Here is a 16,842-nt window from a genome sequence, read left to right as displayed (position 1 = left end):
CCTTATAGTAGCCCCTTATCCTCCAAGAAACCTCAATGACTAGCACCCCTTTAAAGAGCATAAGAGCTTTTACAAGTTTGTAGCTAGTAGCCATTCAAGTGCTTAAAGTAGGGATGCCTTTTTCAAATGGCCACAAAATCTTTTACACTTCATTTTTTTAGCTAAATTTTCTTGTAGAGGCCAACAAAAATACAAGGATCACGTAAGCTATTTTATGAGGATAAGGGAGATGTAGGACGATCAAAGTCAAAGCGTACGCCATTGGGAGCAAGGGCCTCATATAAGAAAGAGGCCCATAGCATCATAGCTGATTGAGAGGTGAGATGAAAAAACTATCAACCAAGACAAAAGTACCTGGTGCGCTAGAAGGGAATTCTAGACAATGAGGTGAGCTAGGAACCAGTAGAGGACTTATAGAAGTTTAAGGACTAGATCAGGTAGTACCATGCAGAGGACATAATAAGGGTGTTAAGCAATCAGATGGGGGAAAATGTCATAGGCTTGTGACAAGTAGTATCAGAGCTAGCCCTAAACCGTTCGATCCAGCCAAGCACCTCGAGGGAGGTAAGCAGGGTGGCCAACCTCTGTGATGAGGGCATCATGAGGTTAGGTGAGAGAGAATATCATGAACCTAAGAAAGAGTCCTAAATCCCACATCGAACATAATAGGAGGGTCATTGGGGTATAAAAGGGTTCACACCACCTCTTCTTTGTGAGGCACCTTTTGTAAGACAAAATCGTAACGCCAAGAGGGCCAGCGCAGACAATACCTCACAAGGGTGTGAACATGGTGATAAGATTGATCTGAGATGTCGATGAGTGGATGTTCAGGTCTCAGAGCCATGCGAGTTCAGAGCTTAAGTCTTGATCCGTGACAAGTGGTATCAGAGCTAGCTCTAAATCGTTCAATCCACGCCAAGTGTAGAGGACATAATAAGGGTGTTAAGCAATCAGATGGGGGAGAATGTCATAGGCTTGTGACAAGTAGTATCAGAGCCAGCCCTAAATCGTTCAATCCAGCCAAGCACCTCGAGGGAGGTAAGCAGGGTGGCCAACCTCTGTGATGAGGGTATCACGAGGTTAGGTGAGAGAGAATATCATGAACTTAAGAAAGAGTCCTGAATCCCACATCGAACATAATAAAAGGGTCACCGGGGTATAAAAGGGTTCACACCACCTCAACTTTGTGAGGCACTTTTTGTAGGATAAAACCGTGAGGCCAGGGGGGCCAGAGCGGACAATATCTCACAAGGGTATGAACCATGGCAGGAAGGCTAATTTGGGATGTCGAATGAGTGTATGCTTTGGTCCCAGAGCCATGCAGGTTCAGAGCTTAAGTCTCGACCCGTGCTGATGATGCGCTCCTAGACTTGATTACCCGGGTCGTTCCACCAGCGCTGTTACTTTGAAAAAATTAGAGTGCTCAAAGCAGGGCTACACTTGTATACCTTAGCATGGGATAACATCATAGGATTTTGGTCCTATTGTGTTGGCCTCCAGGATCGAAGTAATGATTAATAGGGACAATCAGAGGCATTCTTATTTCATAGTTAGAGGTGAAATTTTTGGATTTATGAAAGACGAATAACTACAAAAGCATTTGCCAAGGATGTTTTCATTAATCAAGAATAAAAGTTAGGGGCTCGAAGATGATCAGATACCATCCTAGTCTCAACCATAAATGATGCCGACTAGGGATCGACGGATGTTACTTTTAGGACTCCGCCAGCACCTTATGAGAAATCAAAGTCTTTAGGTTTTGGGGGGAGTATGGTCGTAAGGTTGAAACTTAAAGAAATTGAAGGAAGGGCACCACCAAGAATGGAGCTTGCGGCTTAATTTGACTCAACATGGGGAAACTTACTAGGTCCAGACATAGTAAGGATTGACAGACTAAAAGCTTTTTCTTGATTCTATGGGTGGGCGTGCAAGGTCGTTCTTAGTTGGTGGAATGATTTGTCTAGTAAATTTCATTAACGAACAAGACTTTAGCCTACTAACTAGCTATGCGGAGGTTATCCCTTATGGCTAGCTTCTTAGAGGGACTATGGCCACTTAGGCCAATGAAGTTTGAGGCAATAACAAGTCTGTGATGCCTTTAGATGTTCTGGGTCACACGAACGCTACATTGATGCATTCAATGAGACAAGCCCAAGTAATCTTCGAAATTTCATCGTGATAGGGATAGATCATTGCAATTGTTGGTCTTCAATGAGAAATTCCTAGTAAATGCGAGTCATCAGCTCACGTTGACTACGTCCCTACCCTTTGTACACACCGCTCGTCGCTCCTACCGATTGAATGGTCTGGTGAAGTGTTTGGATCGTGGTGACATGGATGGTTTGTCACCCATGACGTCACGAGAAGTCCACTGAACCTTATCAATTAGAGGAAGGAAAAGTCGTAACAAGGTTTTCATAGGTGAACCTATGGAAAGATCATTATCGAAACCCTGCTCAACGGACAACCCATGAACGCGTTAATGAAACACCGAGGGGGCGAGGGTGCCCCCGCACGCCGAGCCCCTTTTGACCCCAGATGGGTGCGATGGTCGCTTCGTGCCCCCTATCGGGCGGATGAAACGATCGGTGTCATCTCGCTTGCTATCAAATAATGAACCCCCAATGCGAATCACACCAAAGAATCGAAACAAAAATGAAGCACGTGCACCATCCCCATCCCATTCGCAATACGTGCACGGGCGACATCGCGACTCTCTTTGTAGTGAAAAAATGAAATTAATCTCAGCAACAGATATCTTGACTCTCGCATCGATGGAGAACATAGAGAAATGTAATACTTGGTGTGAATTGCAAAATCTCGGAACCATCGAGTCTTTGAATGCAAGTTACGCCTCAAGCCATTAGGTCGAGGGCACGCTTGTTTAGGTGTCATGCACCGTCGCCCCCCTCTGACCCCTCACCCATCAGGCTCCAAGGGAAGGGGGTAGGTGAAAGATGGCCTTCTACGATCCCATCGATTGCGGTTGGCCCAAAAGGGAGTTCCCGGTAATGATAGCTCATGACCATCGATGGTAGAGCTCCTGACGTGCCTCATCCCCAGTGACGTGCTCTTATTGTCCACCTGGACCTCGTCAGACCCCTGTATCGCTCGATCGATGCTCGTGTCATGACCTCAGGTCAAGCGGGATCACCCGCTGAGTTTAGGCATATCAATAAGTGGAGGAAAAAAAACTTACCAAGATTCCCCTAGTAATGGTGAACGAACCAAAAAGAGCCCAACTTGAGAATCGGGCACCCCCGACATCTGAATTATAGTTTGAAGAAGCATCCTCAGCGCCGGAGAAGGTTAAAGCCCCTTGGAAAGGGGCGTTGGAGAGGGTGAGAGCCCCGTTATGCCTGGACCCTGTCACACCACGAGGCACTATCCGCGAGTTGGGTTACTTAGGAATGCAGCCTCAATCGGGTGATAAATTTTATCTAAGGCTGAATACGGGTGAGAGACCGATAGCGAACAAGTACCACGAGGGAAAGATGAAAAAGACTTTCAAAAGAGAGTCAAAAAGTGCTTGGAATTATCGAGAAGGAAACGGATGGGGGTCAGCGATGTGCCTAGGTCGGATGTGGAACGACGAGCTTTGAAAGGGAATCAGGTTAAAATTCTTGAACCAAGACACGATGGCTGACAACTACATTAAGGAGTCCAGAGACATCGACGGGGGCCTCAGAAAGAGTTTGCTTTTCTATTTAACGGCCCACCTACCCTAGAAATGACTTAGTAGGAGGAAGGGTCTAGTGGCCAGAAAAGCACCGCACGTCGCATGGTGTCCAGTGCACCCCCGACGGCCCTTCAACATTTGAAGGGTCGAGTGTCGTCTGTACCCCATCATACTTATAATCATATCAGGTCTCCAAGGTGAATAGCCTCTGATCGATGGAACAAATGTAGGTAAGGGAAGTTGGCAAAATGGATCTGTAACTTCGGGAAAAGGATTGGCTTTGAAGGTTAGGCATGGGGTCCCAGTCTCGAACCCATCGGCTATCGGTGCACTACTTGAGCTACTCCCACAACGAGAGCAGGTCATCAAGTACTAGTCGGGGGATGGACTGGGAACGGCTCTTTCAAGGGCCTTCCCTAGGCGACGAACAGTCGACTCAGCACTGGTAGGGACAAAGGGAATCTGACTATTTAATTAAAACAAAGCATTACGATGGTCCCTGCAAATGCTCACGCAATGTGATTTTTACCCAGTGCTCTGAATGTCAAAGTGAAGAAATTCAACCAAGTGCAGGTAAACGATGGGAGTAACTATGACTCTCTTAAGGTAGCCAAATGCCTCGCCATCTAATTAGTGATGCGCATGAATGGATTAACAGGATTTCCACTATCCTTGTCTACTATCCAGTGAAACCACAGCCAAGGGAACAAGCTTGGTGGAATCAACGGGGAAAGAAGACCTTGTTGAGCTTAACTCTAGTCTAACTTTGTGAAATGACTTGAGAGGTGTAGGATAAGTGGGAGCCCCTGGGTGAAATTGAAATACCACTATTTTTAATGTAATTTTACTTATTCCGTGAATTAGAGGTGGGGCACGACCCCTTCTTTTGGACGTAAGGCCTACCTCGATCGGTCAATCTGGGCAAAAGACATTGTCAAGTGGGGAGTTTGGTTAGGGTGGCACATCTATTAAAAGATAACACAGGTGTCCTAAGATGAGCTCAACGAGAACAGAAATCTCATGTGGAACAAAAGGGTAAAAGCTCATTTGATTCTTATTTCTAGTACAAAAGAGAACCATGAATTCGTGGCCTATCGATCCTTTAGACCTTTAGGATTTGAAGCTAGAGGTGTCAGAAAAGTTAGCATAGAGATAACTGGCTTGTGGCAGCCAAGCGTTCATAGTGACGTTATTTTTTTATTCTTCAACGTCGACTCTTCCTACCATTATGAAGTAGAATTCACCAAGTGTTGGATTGTTCACCCATCAATAGGGAACGTGAGCTGGGTTTAGACCATCGTGAGACAGGTTAGGTTTACCCTACTGATGGCGATGTCACGATAGTAATTCAACCTAGTATGAGAGAAACCATTGATTCGCACAATTTATCATTGTGCTTGGTTGAAAAGCCAGTGGCATGAAGCTAACTACACTGGATTATGACTGAATGCCTTTAAGTCGAAATCTAGGCTAGAAGCGATGTGCACACCCATTGCCTGATTGTTGACTTGTAGTAGGGCCCATGGCCCTCAAAGACACGTATCGTAAGTGCAGCCCACATGGCGAGCAAGCCGCATAGGCCTCCTTGGAGCTCAATTCCCATTGAATGATAGGTAGAATCATTTGCAGATGACTTAAATACATAATGGGGTATTATAAGTGGTAGAGTGGCCTTACTACCATGATCCACTGAGATTCAGCCCTTTGTCACTTTGATTCATCTCTCCCTCCCCTTTTTCTGTCGACCTTTCTTTTTTTCACGCTGCCCTCCTCCGAAGATGGACATCACTTGGGGCCTTCCATCCCTTGGTCTTGATCGAGAATGAACTTCGTTCACCCCAGTCAACCCACGAAATGAGCGTTTGAGCACTAAACCAACCACGGAGGTAAGATCCGTAAGCCAAAGATCCTACGGTAGGTCCCCCTTGGTTGTTGCCCCAAACACTGTCGATAGCATCTGGCCCTTGGTTGGTCAAGATTGGGAATTCACTACGTATGCCTAAGTCAACCCATGAAATAAGCATGTGGGCACTGAGTCGGTCGGAGAGCCAGAATGCACAAGCCAAGGATCGACCCGATCCCTTTCTGTGTGGTATGGATCCTGCTACGGTCCCTTGGTCTGGCTGGGGCTTAGATTGGGAATGAACTTTGTATGCCTAAGTCAACCCATGAAATGAGCGTGCGGGCACTAAGTTGGCCAAAGAGGCAGAATGTGTAAGTTGAGGATCAATCTGATCCCTCTCTATGTGCTGTCGATCCTGCTACGACTCCCTCAGTCCGACTAGGGTTCAGACTAGGAATGAACACATATGCCTAAGTCAACCCATGAAACGAGCGTACGGGAACTGAGTCGGCCAGAGGGTAGGATGCGTAAGTCGAGGATCAACCCAATCCCTCTCTGCATGCTGTCGATCCTGCTACGGGTCCTACTGCCTCAACCCTCGATTCGGTCTGAGCTTAGACTGGGAATGAACTCCATATGCTTAAACTGGGAATGAACTCCGTATGCTTAAGTCAACCTATGAAATGAGCATAAAGGCACTGAGTCGGCCAAAGAGGTAGGATGTACAAGCTGAGGATCGACCCAATCTCCCTCTGTATGCTGTCGATCCTGCTACAGGTCCTTCAATCTGACTGGGGCTTAGACTAGGAATGAACTCCGTATGCCTAAGTCAACTCATGAAATGAGCATGCGGGCTCTGAGCCAGCCAGAGAAGCAAGATGTGTAAGCCAAGGATCAGCCCGATCCCTCTCTGCGTCTTATCGATCCTGCTGGCCCAACCCTCGGTCTGGTCTAAGCATAGACTGGGAATGAACTCCGTATGCTTAGACTGGGAATGAATTATGTATGCCTAAGCCAACCTACAAAACGAGCGTGCGGGCACTGAGTCGACCAGAGAGGCAGGATGTGCAAGTTGAGGATCGACCTGATCCCCTTCTATGTGCTGCCAATCTTGCTATGGGTCCTGCTGCCACAACCCTTGGTCTGATCTAATCTTAGACTGGGAATGAACTCTATATGCCTAAGTCAACCTACAAAACAAGCGGGCAGGCACTACGCTGCCTTAAGAGGTAGGATGCGCAAGCTAAGGGTTGGTCGGGTTCCCCTCTGCGTGCTGTCGATCCTACTGTGGGTTCTGCTGCCACAACCCTCGATCCGATCGAAGCTTAGACTGGGAATGAACTCCGTATGCCAAAGCCTTTTTTGTGGCCCATGAATTCATATGAGCCCTCCCCAATGCCCACACACCACGTGCGGGTGTCCTTAGCCCAGGTCGAGCACAAATGCATGTGACGACCGAGTGGTAGGTGGGTTTAGGCACATCTTCATATTTTTGCCATGCCAATATTATTTTTATGGCCTGTGAATTCACATGAGCACTCCCCAGCACCCGCACACCATGCCTGACCTTGGTACGGGTACATGCCTAGACCACCATCGTCACAAGCTGGCCATTGGGACGGGAACTTGCCTGGACCACCATCGGCATGTGCCATGCCTCGATCAACATTAGTAGAAAATGATCCCTGGTGTGTGCGGTTGCCTCGAACACCATCGACACATGCTGGGCCTTGGTGTGGGCGATTACCTCTAGCACCACCGGCACATGTTGGGCCTTGGTGTGGGCACTTACCTCGACCACCATCGGTAGATGATGGCCCCTAATGTAGGAGGTTGCCTCGATCACCATTGATAGAAGATGGCCTTTGGTGCGAGCGGTTACCTTGAACACCATCGACATATGCTGGGCCATGGTGCGGACGGTTACCTCGAAGACCATCGGTACGTTCTGGGCCTTGGTGTGGGCACATACCTCGAGCTGGTGCAGGCGGTTGCCTCAACCACCATTGGCATATGTTGGGCCTTGGTGCGGCCACATGCCTCAACCACCATTGACACAAGCCAGCCCTTGGTGCGAGCACTTTCCTCGACCACCATTGGCAGAAGATGGCCATTAGTGCGGGTAGTTGCATTGAACACCATTAGCACATGTTGGGCCTTGGTGTAGGCAGTTGCCTCGATAACCATCGATAGAAGATGGCCCTTGGTGTGGGCGATTGCCTCGAACACCATCGGCACGTGCTGGGCCTTGGTACGGGCACATGCCTCGAGTTGGTGCTGGTGGTTGCCTCGACCACCATCGGCACGTGCGTGCTGGGCCTTGGTGCAGGCACGTGTCTCAACCACCATCGACACAAGCTAGCCCTTGGTGCAAGCACTTGTCTCGATCACTATCAGCACATATGATGCCTTGATCAGCATCAGCAGAAGATGGCCCCTAGTGTGGGTGGTTGCCTCGAACACCATCGGCATTTGCTGGGCCTTGGTACGAGCAGATGCCTTGACCACCATCGGTGCATGCATGCCTCAATCAGCATGCGCACAAGCTGGAAGTGATACAGGCACCTTTCTCGATCAGCATCGATAAAAAATGGCCCTTGGTGCAGGCAGTCATATCGAACACCATTTGTATGCATTGGCCCTTGGTGCGGGCACATGCCTCGACCACCATCGGCACCTGCTCACCCTTAGTGCGGGATATGCCTATGTTGGAAAAAGTGTCCCCATTTCAGACACTTTAACGTCTAGTGGTAGCATATTTGTAAAATCTCTAATGCTCTTTAGGGGGTGGTGGTCCGGCACCCCCTCTCCCCTCCACGGAGAGAATAGGTATGTGTGATGGGCCTCTCATTGTGTACACCTAGGGCAACATCCCTCGAGCAAAATACAGGGTGTGCATGCCTTTTGACCATCGCGTGCATGCTTTGGTGACTGATAGGTGCCCATGACCCCAATCAGTCGACATGCATGCGAAAAAGAGGAGTCGAGCTCGAGCCCGTGCACGTGATGGATGCTGCCCTAGACCCCGACCAAGTCCCTAAATTGGGCAATAGCTCCTTGGGGTGGTGCAAGTAGAAGCTATGGTTGTGGGCAGAAGCTGTGGTTGTGGGCTTGGCCCAACTAAGTCTCTCAGTATTTGATGGTCTCGTGGTCCCTTCTCGTCATCCATAAAAATGCCTTAGCCTTGACGAGGCCATGCACATAGCCAATGCTACCCAAGACCCTAGGAACAAGTCCCTAAATCGAGCAACGTCCACTTGGGGTAGTGTCAGCGAAGCTGACACTTACAGTTCTGGCCAGGCCAAGCATTGGTGGTATCGCATCGTTGTTGCCTGTCGGATGGCAGGGCAGTCTTATGGCCCTTGCTTATGTTTTTCTCATGCCAAGGGTTATGGCATGGCCTCATATGTCGTTCCCTCCGCTTGCTTGTAGAGTAATCAATCGAGTGGGTTATGGATCGACGCGCATGGATGCTGTCACTTGTATGCAATGGGCATATGAGTGGTGCTATGGTTGTACGTGTTGGCAGGCTCTGTGCTTGATGCATCAAACTGTTGACCCATCATTCTTTTCAATCTCCCCCCATGTGTTCGTTGTACCCAGGGGGCGCGATCGAGATCCTATGTTGCATACCTGAATCGATGAAAACTGGATGTCTCACCATCCCTCATCTATCTCGTGTCCTGAGGGGTTACAGGTCAGACATCAATCGTGGTCGGTGTCCCATGCACCCCACCTAATCTTTCATGGCTGCATTGGTGCACCTTCATTCGATCGTGCTCTCGGATGCAAAACATTTAACGGGCACGGGCTTTCGGCCCCCGTTCGTTTGATGCTATGCATTTCACATGCTCGACATGCACGATGCTTGCGCTCCACGTTGGGCTCTCTCCATGTTCAGTCGGTGTGTCGAGGCCCACGCGGTGCCAATGTCCCGAAGGAATGCTACCTGGTTGATCCTACCAGTAGTCATATGCTTGTTTCAAAGACTAAGCCATGCATGTGAAACTGCAAATGGCTCATTAAATCAGTTATAGTTTGTTTGATGGTATCTACTACTCAGATAATTGTAGTAATTCTAGAGCTAATACGTGCAACAAACCCCGACTTCTGGAAGGGATGCATTTATTAGATAAAAGGTCAACGTGAGCTATGCCTATTGCTCTAATGATTCATGATAACTAGATGGATCGCAAGGCCTTTGTGCCGGCTATGCATCATTCAAAATTCTACCCTATCAATTTTCGATGGTAGGATAGTGGCCTACTGTGGTGGTGATGGGTGACAGAGAATTAGGGTTCGATTCCGGAGATGGAGCCTGAGAAACGGCTGCCACATCCAAAGAAGGCAGCAAATGCACAAATTACCGAATCCTGACACGAGAAGGTAGTGACAATAAAAACAATATCGGGCTCAATAAATCTCTTAATGAGGATCGATTGGAGGGCAAGTCTGGTGCCAACAGCCATAGTAATTCTAGCTCCAATAGTGTATATTTAAGTTGTTGCAGTTAAAAAGCTAGTAGTTGGAACTAGGGTTAGGTCATCCGGTCTGCCTCACGGTGAGCACCAGTCTACTCGTCCCTACTACCGGTGATGCGTTCTTAGACTTAATTACCTGGGACATTCTTCTGGCACTGTTACTTTAAAGAAATTAGAGTGCTCAAAGTAGGCCTACTCTTGTATACATTAGCATGGGATAACATCATAGGATTTCGGTCCTATTGTGTTGGCCTTCGGGATCAGAGTAATGATTAATAGGGACAGTTGAGGGTATTTGTATTTCATAGTCAGAGGTGAAATTCTTGGATTTATGAAAGAAGAACAACTGCGAAATCATTTGCCAAGGATGTTTTAATTAATCAAGAAGAAAGTTTGGGGCTCGAAGATGATTGGATACTGTCTTAGTCTCAACCATAAATGATGCGAACCAAGGATCGATGGATGTTACTTTTAGGACTCTGTCGGCACCTTATAAGAAATCAAAGTTTTTGGGTTTCGGGGGGAGTATGGCCGCAAGGCTGAAACTTAAAGGAATTGACAGAAGGGCACCGCCAGGAGTGGAGCTTGCGGTGTAATTTGACTCAACATGGGGAAACTTACTAGGTCCAGACATAGTAAGGATTGACAGACTGAGAGCTCTTTCTTCATTCTACGGGTGGTGGTGCATGGCCGTTCTTAGTTGGTAGAACAATTTGTCTAGTTAATTTCGTTAATGAATGAGACCTCAGCCTACTAACTAGATACACGGAGGTGATCCTTCGTGGCTAGCTTCTTAGAAGGACTATGGTTGCTTAGGCCAAGAAAGTTTAAGACAATAACAGGTCTGTGATGCCTTTAGATGTTTTGGGCTACACGTGCGCTACACTGATGTATTCAATGAGTGTATAGCCTTGGCTGACAGGCCCGGGTAATCTTTGAAATTTCATCATGATGGGGATAGATCATTACAATTGTTGGTCTTCAACGAAGAATTCCTAGTAAGCGCGAGTCATCAGCTCGCGTTGACTATGTCCCTACCCTTTGTACACACCATCCGTCACTCTCACCAATTGAATGGTCTGGTGAAGTGTTCGAATTTCGATGACCTAGACGGTTCACCACCCATGACGTCGTGAGAAGTCCACTAAACCTTAACATTTAGAAGAAGGAGAAGTCATAACAAGGTTTTTGTAGGTGAACCTGTGGAAGGTTCATTGTCGAAACCCCATTTGATGGATGACCTGCGGACGCGTTAACGAAACATGGAGGGGGTGAGGATGCCCCCGTACCTCGAGCTCCTTTCGATCTCGAGCAGGTGCAACAATCAGTTCGTGCACTCTACTGCAGTGGTGAAATGATCAGTGTTGTCTCGCTCACTGCCAAACAATGAACCCTTAGGGTGAATCGTGCCAAGGAACCAAAACAAAAACAAAACACATGTGCCATCGCCATCCCATTCGCGTTGTGTGCACGGGCAGCGTCATAACTCTTTTTGTCACCAAAAAATGAAATGACTCTCGGTAACGAATATCTTGGCTCTCGCATCGATGAAAAATATAGCAAAATTCTATACTTGGTGTGAATTGCAGAATCTCGTGAACCATCAAGTCTTTGAACACAAGTTACGCCCCAAGCCATTAGGCCGAGGGCACGTCTGCCTGGGTGTCATGCGCCATCGCCCCCCTTTCGACCCCCCACCCATCGGGCTCTCGAGGATAGGGGCGGGTGAAAGATGACCTCCCGTGATCCCGTCAATCACAGTTGGCCCAAAAGTGAGTCCCCAGCAATGACAGCATCGTGACCGTCAATGGTAGAGTTCCTAGCATGCCTCATCCTCGGTGACGTGCGCTCATTGTCTACTTGGACCCCGTTGGACCCCCCGTATTGCTCGATCGATGCTTGCATCGAGACCCTAGGTTAGGCAGGATCACTCACTGAGTTTAAGCATATCAGTAAGTAGAGGAAAAGAAACTTAACAGGATTCCCCTTGCAATGACGAGTGAATCGAGAAGAGCCTAGCTTGAGAATTGGGCACTCCTAGCATCCGAATTGTAGTCTAGAGAAACGTCTTCAGTGGCAGAGAGGGTAAAAACCCCCTGGAAAGGGGTGTCAGAGAGGGTGAGAGCCCTGTTGTGCCCAGATCCTGTCGCACCATGAGGCGCTATCCACGAGTCAACTTGTTTGGGAATATAGCCTTAATCGTGCGATAAATTCTGTCCAAGGCTGAATACGGGTGAGAGACCGATAGTGAACAAGTATTGCGAGGGAAAGATGGAAAGGACTTTGAAAAGAGAGTCAAAGAGTGCTTGAAATTGTCGAGAGGGAAACGGATGGGGGCGGACGATGCACCCCGATCGGATGTGAAACGACAAGAGCCGGTCCATCGATCGGCTCGGGGCTTGGATCGATGCGGGTTACGATGGTGACCCAAGCTCGGGCTTTGGATATGCCCACGAAGACGTCATCACTATGATCATGGAATGCAGTACGTGTCATCTTGACGTGCCACATCATCGATGTGATCTTGGTATCGACCTGTGGGCTCCCCATCTGGCCCGTCTTGAAACACGAACCAAGAAGTTTGACATGCGTGCGAGTCAACGGGCCAAGAAACCTATAAGGCACAAGGAAGCTGATTGATGGGATCCCTGGCGGGTGCACCATCCACCGACCTTGATCTTCTAAGAAGGGTTCGAGTGCGAGCATGCCCGTCGGGACCCAAAAGATAGTGAACTATGCTTGAGCGGGGTGAAGTTAGAGGAAACTCTGGTGGAGGCCCGCAGCGATACTGACGTGCAAATTGTTCGTCTGACTTGGGTATAAGGGTGAAAGACTAATCGAATCATCCAGTAACTGGTTCCCTCTGAAGTTTCCCTCAAGATAGCTGAAGCCCCCAGCGAGTTCTATTAGGTAAAGCCAATGATTAGAGGCATTGGGGGCGCAACGCCCTCGACCTATTGTCAAACTTTAAATAGGTAAGACGACATAGCTGTTTCGTTGAGCCACGCCATAAAATCGAGAGCTCTAAATGGGCCATTTTTGGTAAACAGAATTGGTGATGCAGGATGAACCGAAAGTCGGGTTACAGTGCCCAACTGTGCGCTAACCCAAAACCCACAAAGGTGTTGGTCGATTAAGATAGTAGGACAATGGTCATGGAAGTTGAAATCCATTAAAGAGTGTGTAACAACTGACTTGTCGAATCAACTAGCCCCAAAAATGGATGGCGAATAAGCACGTGACCTATATCGAACCGTCAGGGTAAGAACCAGGCCCTAATGAGTAAGAGGGCATGGCGGTCATCGTAAAATCAAGGGCGTGAGCTCAAACGGAGTGACCGTTGATACAAATCTGGGTGGTAGTAGCAAATATTCAAATGAGAACTTTGAAGGCCGAAGAGGGGAAAGGTTCCAAGTGAACGGCACTTGCACATGGGTTAGTCGATCCTAAGAGATGGAGGAAGCCCGTCCGACAGTGCATCCTACGTGAGCTTCAAAAAGGAATCGGGTTAAAATTCTTGAACCAGGATGCGACAACTGATGGCAACGTTAGGGAGTCTAGAGACGTCGGCAGGGGCCTCGAGAAGAGTTATCTTTTCTGTTTAACGATTTGCCCACCATGGAAATGACTCAGCCAGAGGTAGGGTCCAACGATTGGAAGAGCACCACACATCGTATGGTGTCCGGTGCACCCCCGATGACCCTTGAAAATCTAGAGGATCAAGTGCCGTCCGTGCCCGATCATACTCATAACCTTATCAGGTCTCCAAGGTGAACAGCCTATGGTTGATGGAACAATGTAAGCAAGGAAAGTCAATAAAATGGATTCGTAACCTCGGGAAAATGATTTGCTCTGAGGGCTGGGGATTGGCGTCCCACTCTCAAGCCCGTCAGTTGTCGATGCACTACTCGAGTTGCTCCCGCAGCGATAGCAAGTTGTCACGTGATGATCGGGGGACGGACTGGGAACGGTTCCCTCAAAGGCCTTCCCCGGACGATGAACAGTTGACTTAGAACTAGTACAGACAAGGGGAATTTGACTATTTAATTAAAACAAAACATTGTGATGGTCCTTACAGATGCTCACGCAATGTGATTTTCTACCTAGTGCTTTGAATGTCAAAGTGAAGAAAGTTAACCAAGCGTGAGTAAACGGCGGGAGTAACTATGACTCTCTTAAGGTAGCCAAATGCCTCATCATCTAACTAGTTATTTACATGAATGGATTAATGAGATTCCCACTGTTTATGTCTACTATCTAGCAAAACCATAGCCAAAAGAACGAGCTTAACAGAATCCGTGGGGAAAGAAGACCCTGTTGAGCTCGACTCTAGTCTGACTTTGTGAAATGACTTGAGAGGTGTAAGATAAATGGGAGCCTCCGGGTGAAATTGAAATACCACTACTTTTAATGTTATTTTACTTATTCCATGAATTGGACATAGGGCACGACCCCTTCTTTTGGACCCAAGGTTAGCCTCGACTGATTAATCAGGGTGAAAAACATTGTCAGGTGGGGGGTTTGGCTGGGGTGGCACATCTGTTAAAAGATAAGTAGGTGTCCTAAGATAAGCTCAACGAGAATAGAAATTTCGTGTGCAACAAAAGGGTAAAAGTTTGTTTGATTCTGATTTCCAGTATGAATATGAACCATAAAATCATGGCCTATCAATCCTTTAGACCTTCAAGATTTGAAGCTAGAGGTGTCAAAAAAGTTACCACAGGGATAACTGGCTTGTGGCAGCCAAGCATTCAAAGTGACGTTGCTTTTTGATCCTTCGATATTAGTTCTTCCTATCATTGTGAAGTAGAATTCACCAAGTGTTGGATTGTTCACCCACCAATAGGGAACGTGAGCTGGGTTTAGATTGTCATGAGACAGGTTAGTTTTACCTTACTGATGGTGGCATCGCGATAGTAATTCAACCTAGTACAAGAGAAACCGTTGATTCGCACAATTGGTCATCGCACTTGGTTGAAAAGCCAGTGGCGTAAAGCTACCATGCGCTAGATTGTGACTGAATGCCTCAAAGTTAGAATCCAGGCAAGAAGTGATGCATGCGTCCGCCACCCAATTGCCTACCCGTAGTAGGGGCCCATGGCCCCCAAAGACACGTGCCGTAGGTGCTGCCCCCACAAAGGACGAGCTGTGTGGGCCTCTTTAGAGCTTAATTCCCACTAAATGGTGGGTAGAATCCTTTGCAGATGATTTAAATATGTGACAGAGTATTGTAAGTGGTAGAGTGGCCTTACTGCCACAATCCACTGAGATTCAGCCCTTTGTTTCTTCGATTCATTCCTCCCTCCCCTTCCTCCGCTGACCTTCTTTCTTTTCACGCCACCCTCTTTCAGGGTTGGGCATGACCCGGGGCCCTTCGTCCCTTGGTTTCGATCGGGAACGAACTCCGCTCGCCTCAGTAGACCCACGAAACGAGCGTGCGGGCACTAAACCAACCACGGGGGTAGGATGCACGAGCCAAGGATCCCGCTTCAGATCCCCCTTGGTTGCTGCCCCAAATGTCATTGATAGCATCTGGCCCTTGGTTGGTCAAGACTTGGAATGCACTATGTATGCCTAAGTCAACCCATGAAACAAGCGTACAGGTACTGAGCCGGTCGAAGAGCCAGAATGTACAAGCTAGGGATCAATCCAGTCCTCTTCGATGTGTTGTAGATCTTGCTGCAGGTCCCTCGATCCGGGGTGGGCTTAGACTGGCAATGAACTTCGTATGCCTAAGTCAACGCATGAAACAAGTGTACGGGTGCTGAGCCAACCAGAGAGGCAAAATGCGTAAGCCAAGGTTCAGCCCGATCCCCTTTTGCGTGCTACCAATCCTACTATGGGTACCTCGATCCAGCTAGGGCTTAGACTAGGAATGAACACCATATGCCTAAGTCAACCCACAAAACGAGAATACGGGTATTGAGTCGGCTAAAGAGGTAGGATACGTAAGCCGACGATTGATCTGGTCCCCTTCTGTGTGCTATCGATCCTGCTGCAAGTCTTGCTGCCCCAACCCTCGGTTCGGTCTAAGCTTTGACTGGGAATGAACTCTATATGCCTAAGTTAACCTACAAAATGAGCATGCAGGCACTGAGCCAACCAAAGAGGTAGGATGCACAAGCCGAGGATCGACCCAGTCCCTCTCTGCGTGCTGTCGATCCTGCTGTGGGTCCTGCTACCACAACCCTCGATCCGGTCCGATCTTAGACTAGGAATGGACTCCATATGCCTAAGTCAACCTATGAAACAAGCGGGCAGGCACTACACCAGCCAAAGAGGCAGGATGCGTAAGCTGAGGATCGGTCAGGTTCCCCTCTGCGTGCTGCGGATCCTATTACGGGTCCTGCTACCACAACCCTCAATCCAATTGAAGCTTAGATTGGGAATGAACTCCATATGCCAAACCATTTTTGTGGCCCATGAATTCATATGAGCCCTCCTCAACGCCCACGCACCACGCGCGGGTGTCCTGAGCCCGGGCCAAACACCAATGCACGCCACGATCGGGTGGTAGGTGGGTTTAGGAACATCTTCATATTTTTACCATGCCAATACCATTTTTATGGCTAGTGAAGTCACGTGAGCACTCCCTAGTGCCTGCACACCACGCACGGGTGTCCTAAGCTCAGGCCGAGCACCATGCACGCCACGATCAGGTGGTAGGTGGGTTTAGGCACATCTTCATATTTCTGCTATGCCAATGCTGTTTTTATGGCTTCTAAATTCATACAATGGTCCCTTAAGCCTTCATGTGAAGTTTCATGGCAAGATGGCTCGTTTTCTATTTTGCATGATTTTCAAAATTTTTTACGGTTCGAGATTTTTTAAAATTTTTT

The 16,842-nt window shown here is 48.1% G+C and overlaps 3 non-coding genes and 3 pseudogenes across 3 annotated transcripts; all 6 read left to right on the top strand.

Moving 5' to 3' along the window:
• Nucleotides 1-1,246: 1,246 nt before the first annotated feature.
• LOC149519441 (18S ribosomal RNA) lies at nucleotides 1,247-2,437 on the top strand (annotated as a pseudogene).
• A 302-nt stretch (nucleotides 2,438-2,739) lies between these two features.
• Nucleotides 2,740-2,894, top strand: LOC149519440 (5.8S ribosomal RNA). Its single transcript, XR_016341264.1, has one exon. It is a non-coding gene; the product is annotated as a 5.8S ribosomal RNA (ribosomal RNA).
• Nucleotides 2,895-3,130: 236 nt separating this feature from the next.
• On the top strand, nucleotides 3,131-5,400 carry LOC149519439 (25S ribosomal RNA; annotated as a pseudogene).
• Nucleotides 5,401-9,468: 4,068 nt separating this feature from the next.
• Nucleotides 9,469-11,220, top strand: LOC149519438 (18S ribosomal RNA; annotated as a pseudogene).
• Nucleotides 11,221-11,515: 295 nt separating this feature from the next.
• LOC149519437 (5.8S ribosomal RNA) lies at nucleotides 11,516-11,671 on the top strand. The gene has a single exon (XR_016341226.1). It is a non-coding gene; the product is annotated as a 5.8S ribosomal RNA (ribosomal RNA).
• Nucleotides 11,672-11,910: 239 nt separating this feature from the next.
• LOC149519436 (25S ribosomal RNA) lies at nucleotides 11,911-15,299 on the top strand. The gene has a single exon (XR_016341207.1). It is a non-coding gene; the product is annotated as a 25S ribosomal RNA (ribosomal RNA).
• Nucleotides 15,300-16,842: the final 1,543 nt, after the last annotated feature.

This window comes from Durio zibethinus, chromosome 3 (genome assembly GCF_047325235.1).
Source record: "Durio zibethinus cultivar Kanyao isolate XHJ-2024 chromosome 3, ASM4732523v1, whole genome shotgun sequence".
NCBI classification, from domain to species: Eukaryota; Viridiplantae; Streptophyta; class Magnoliopsida; order Malvales; family Malvaceae; genus Durio; species Durio zibethinus.
Note: the sequence above shows the minus strand (reverse complement) of the source record. Positions and strands in the feature narration are given on the sequence as shown.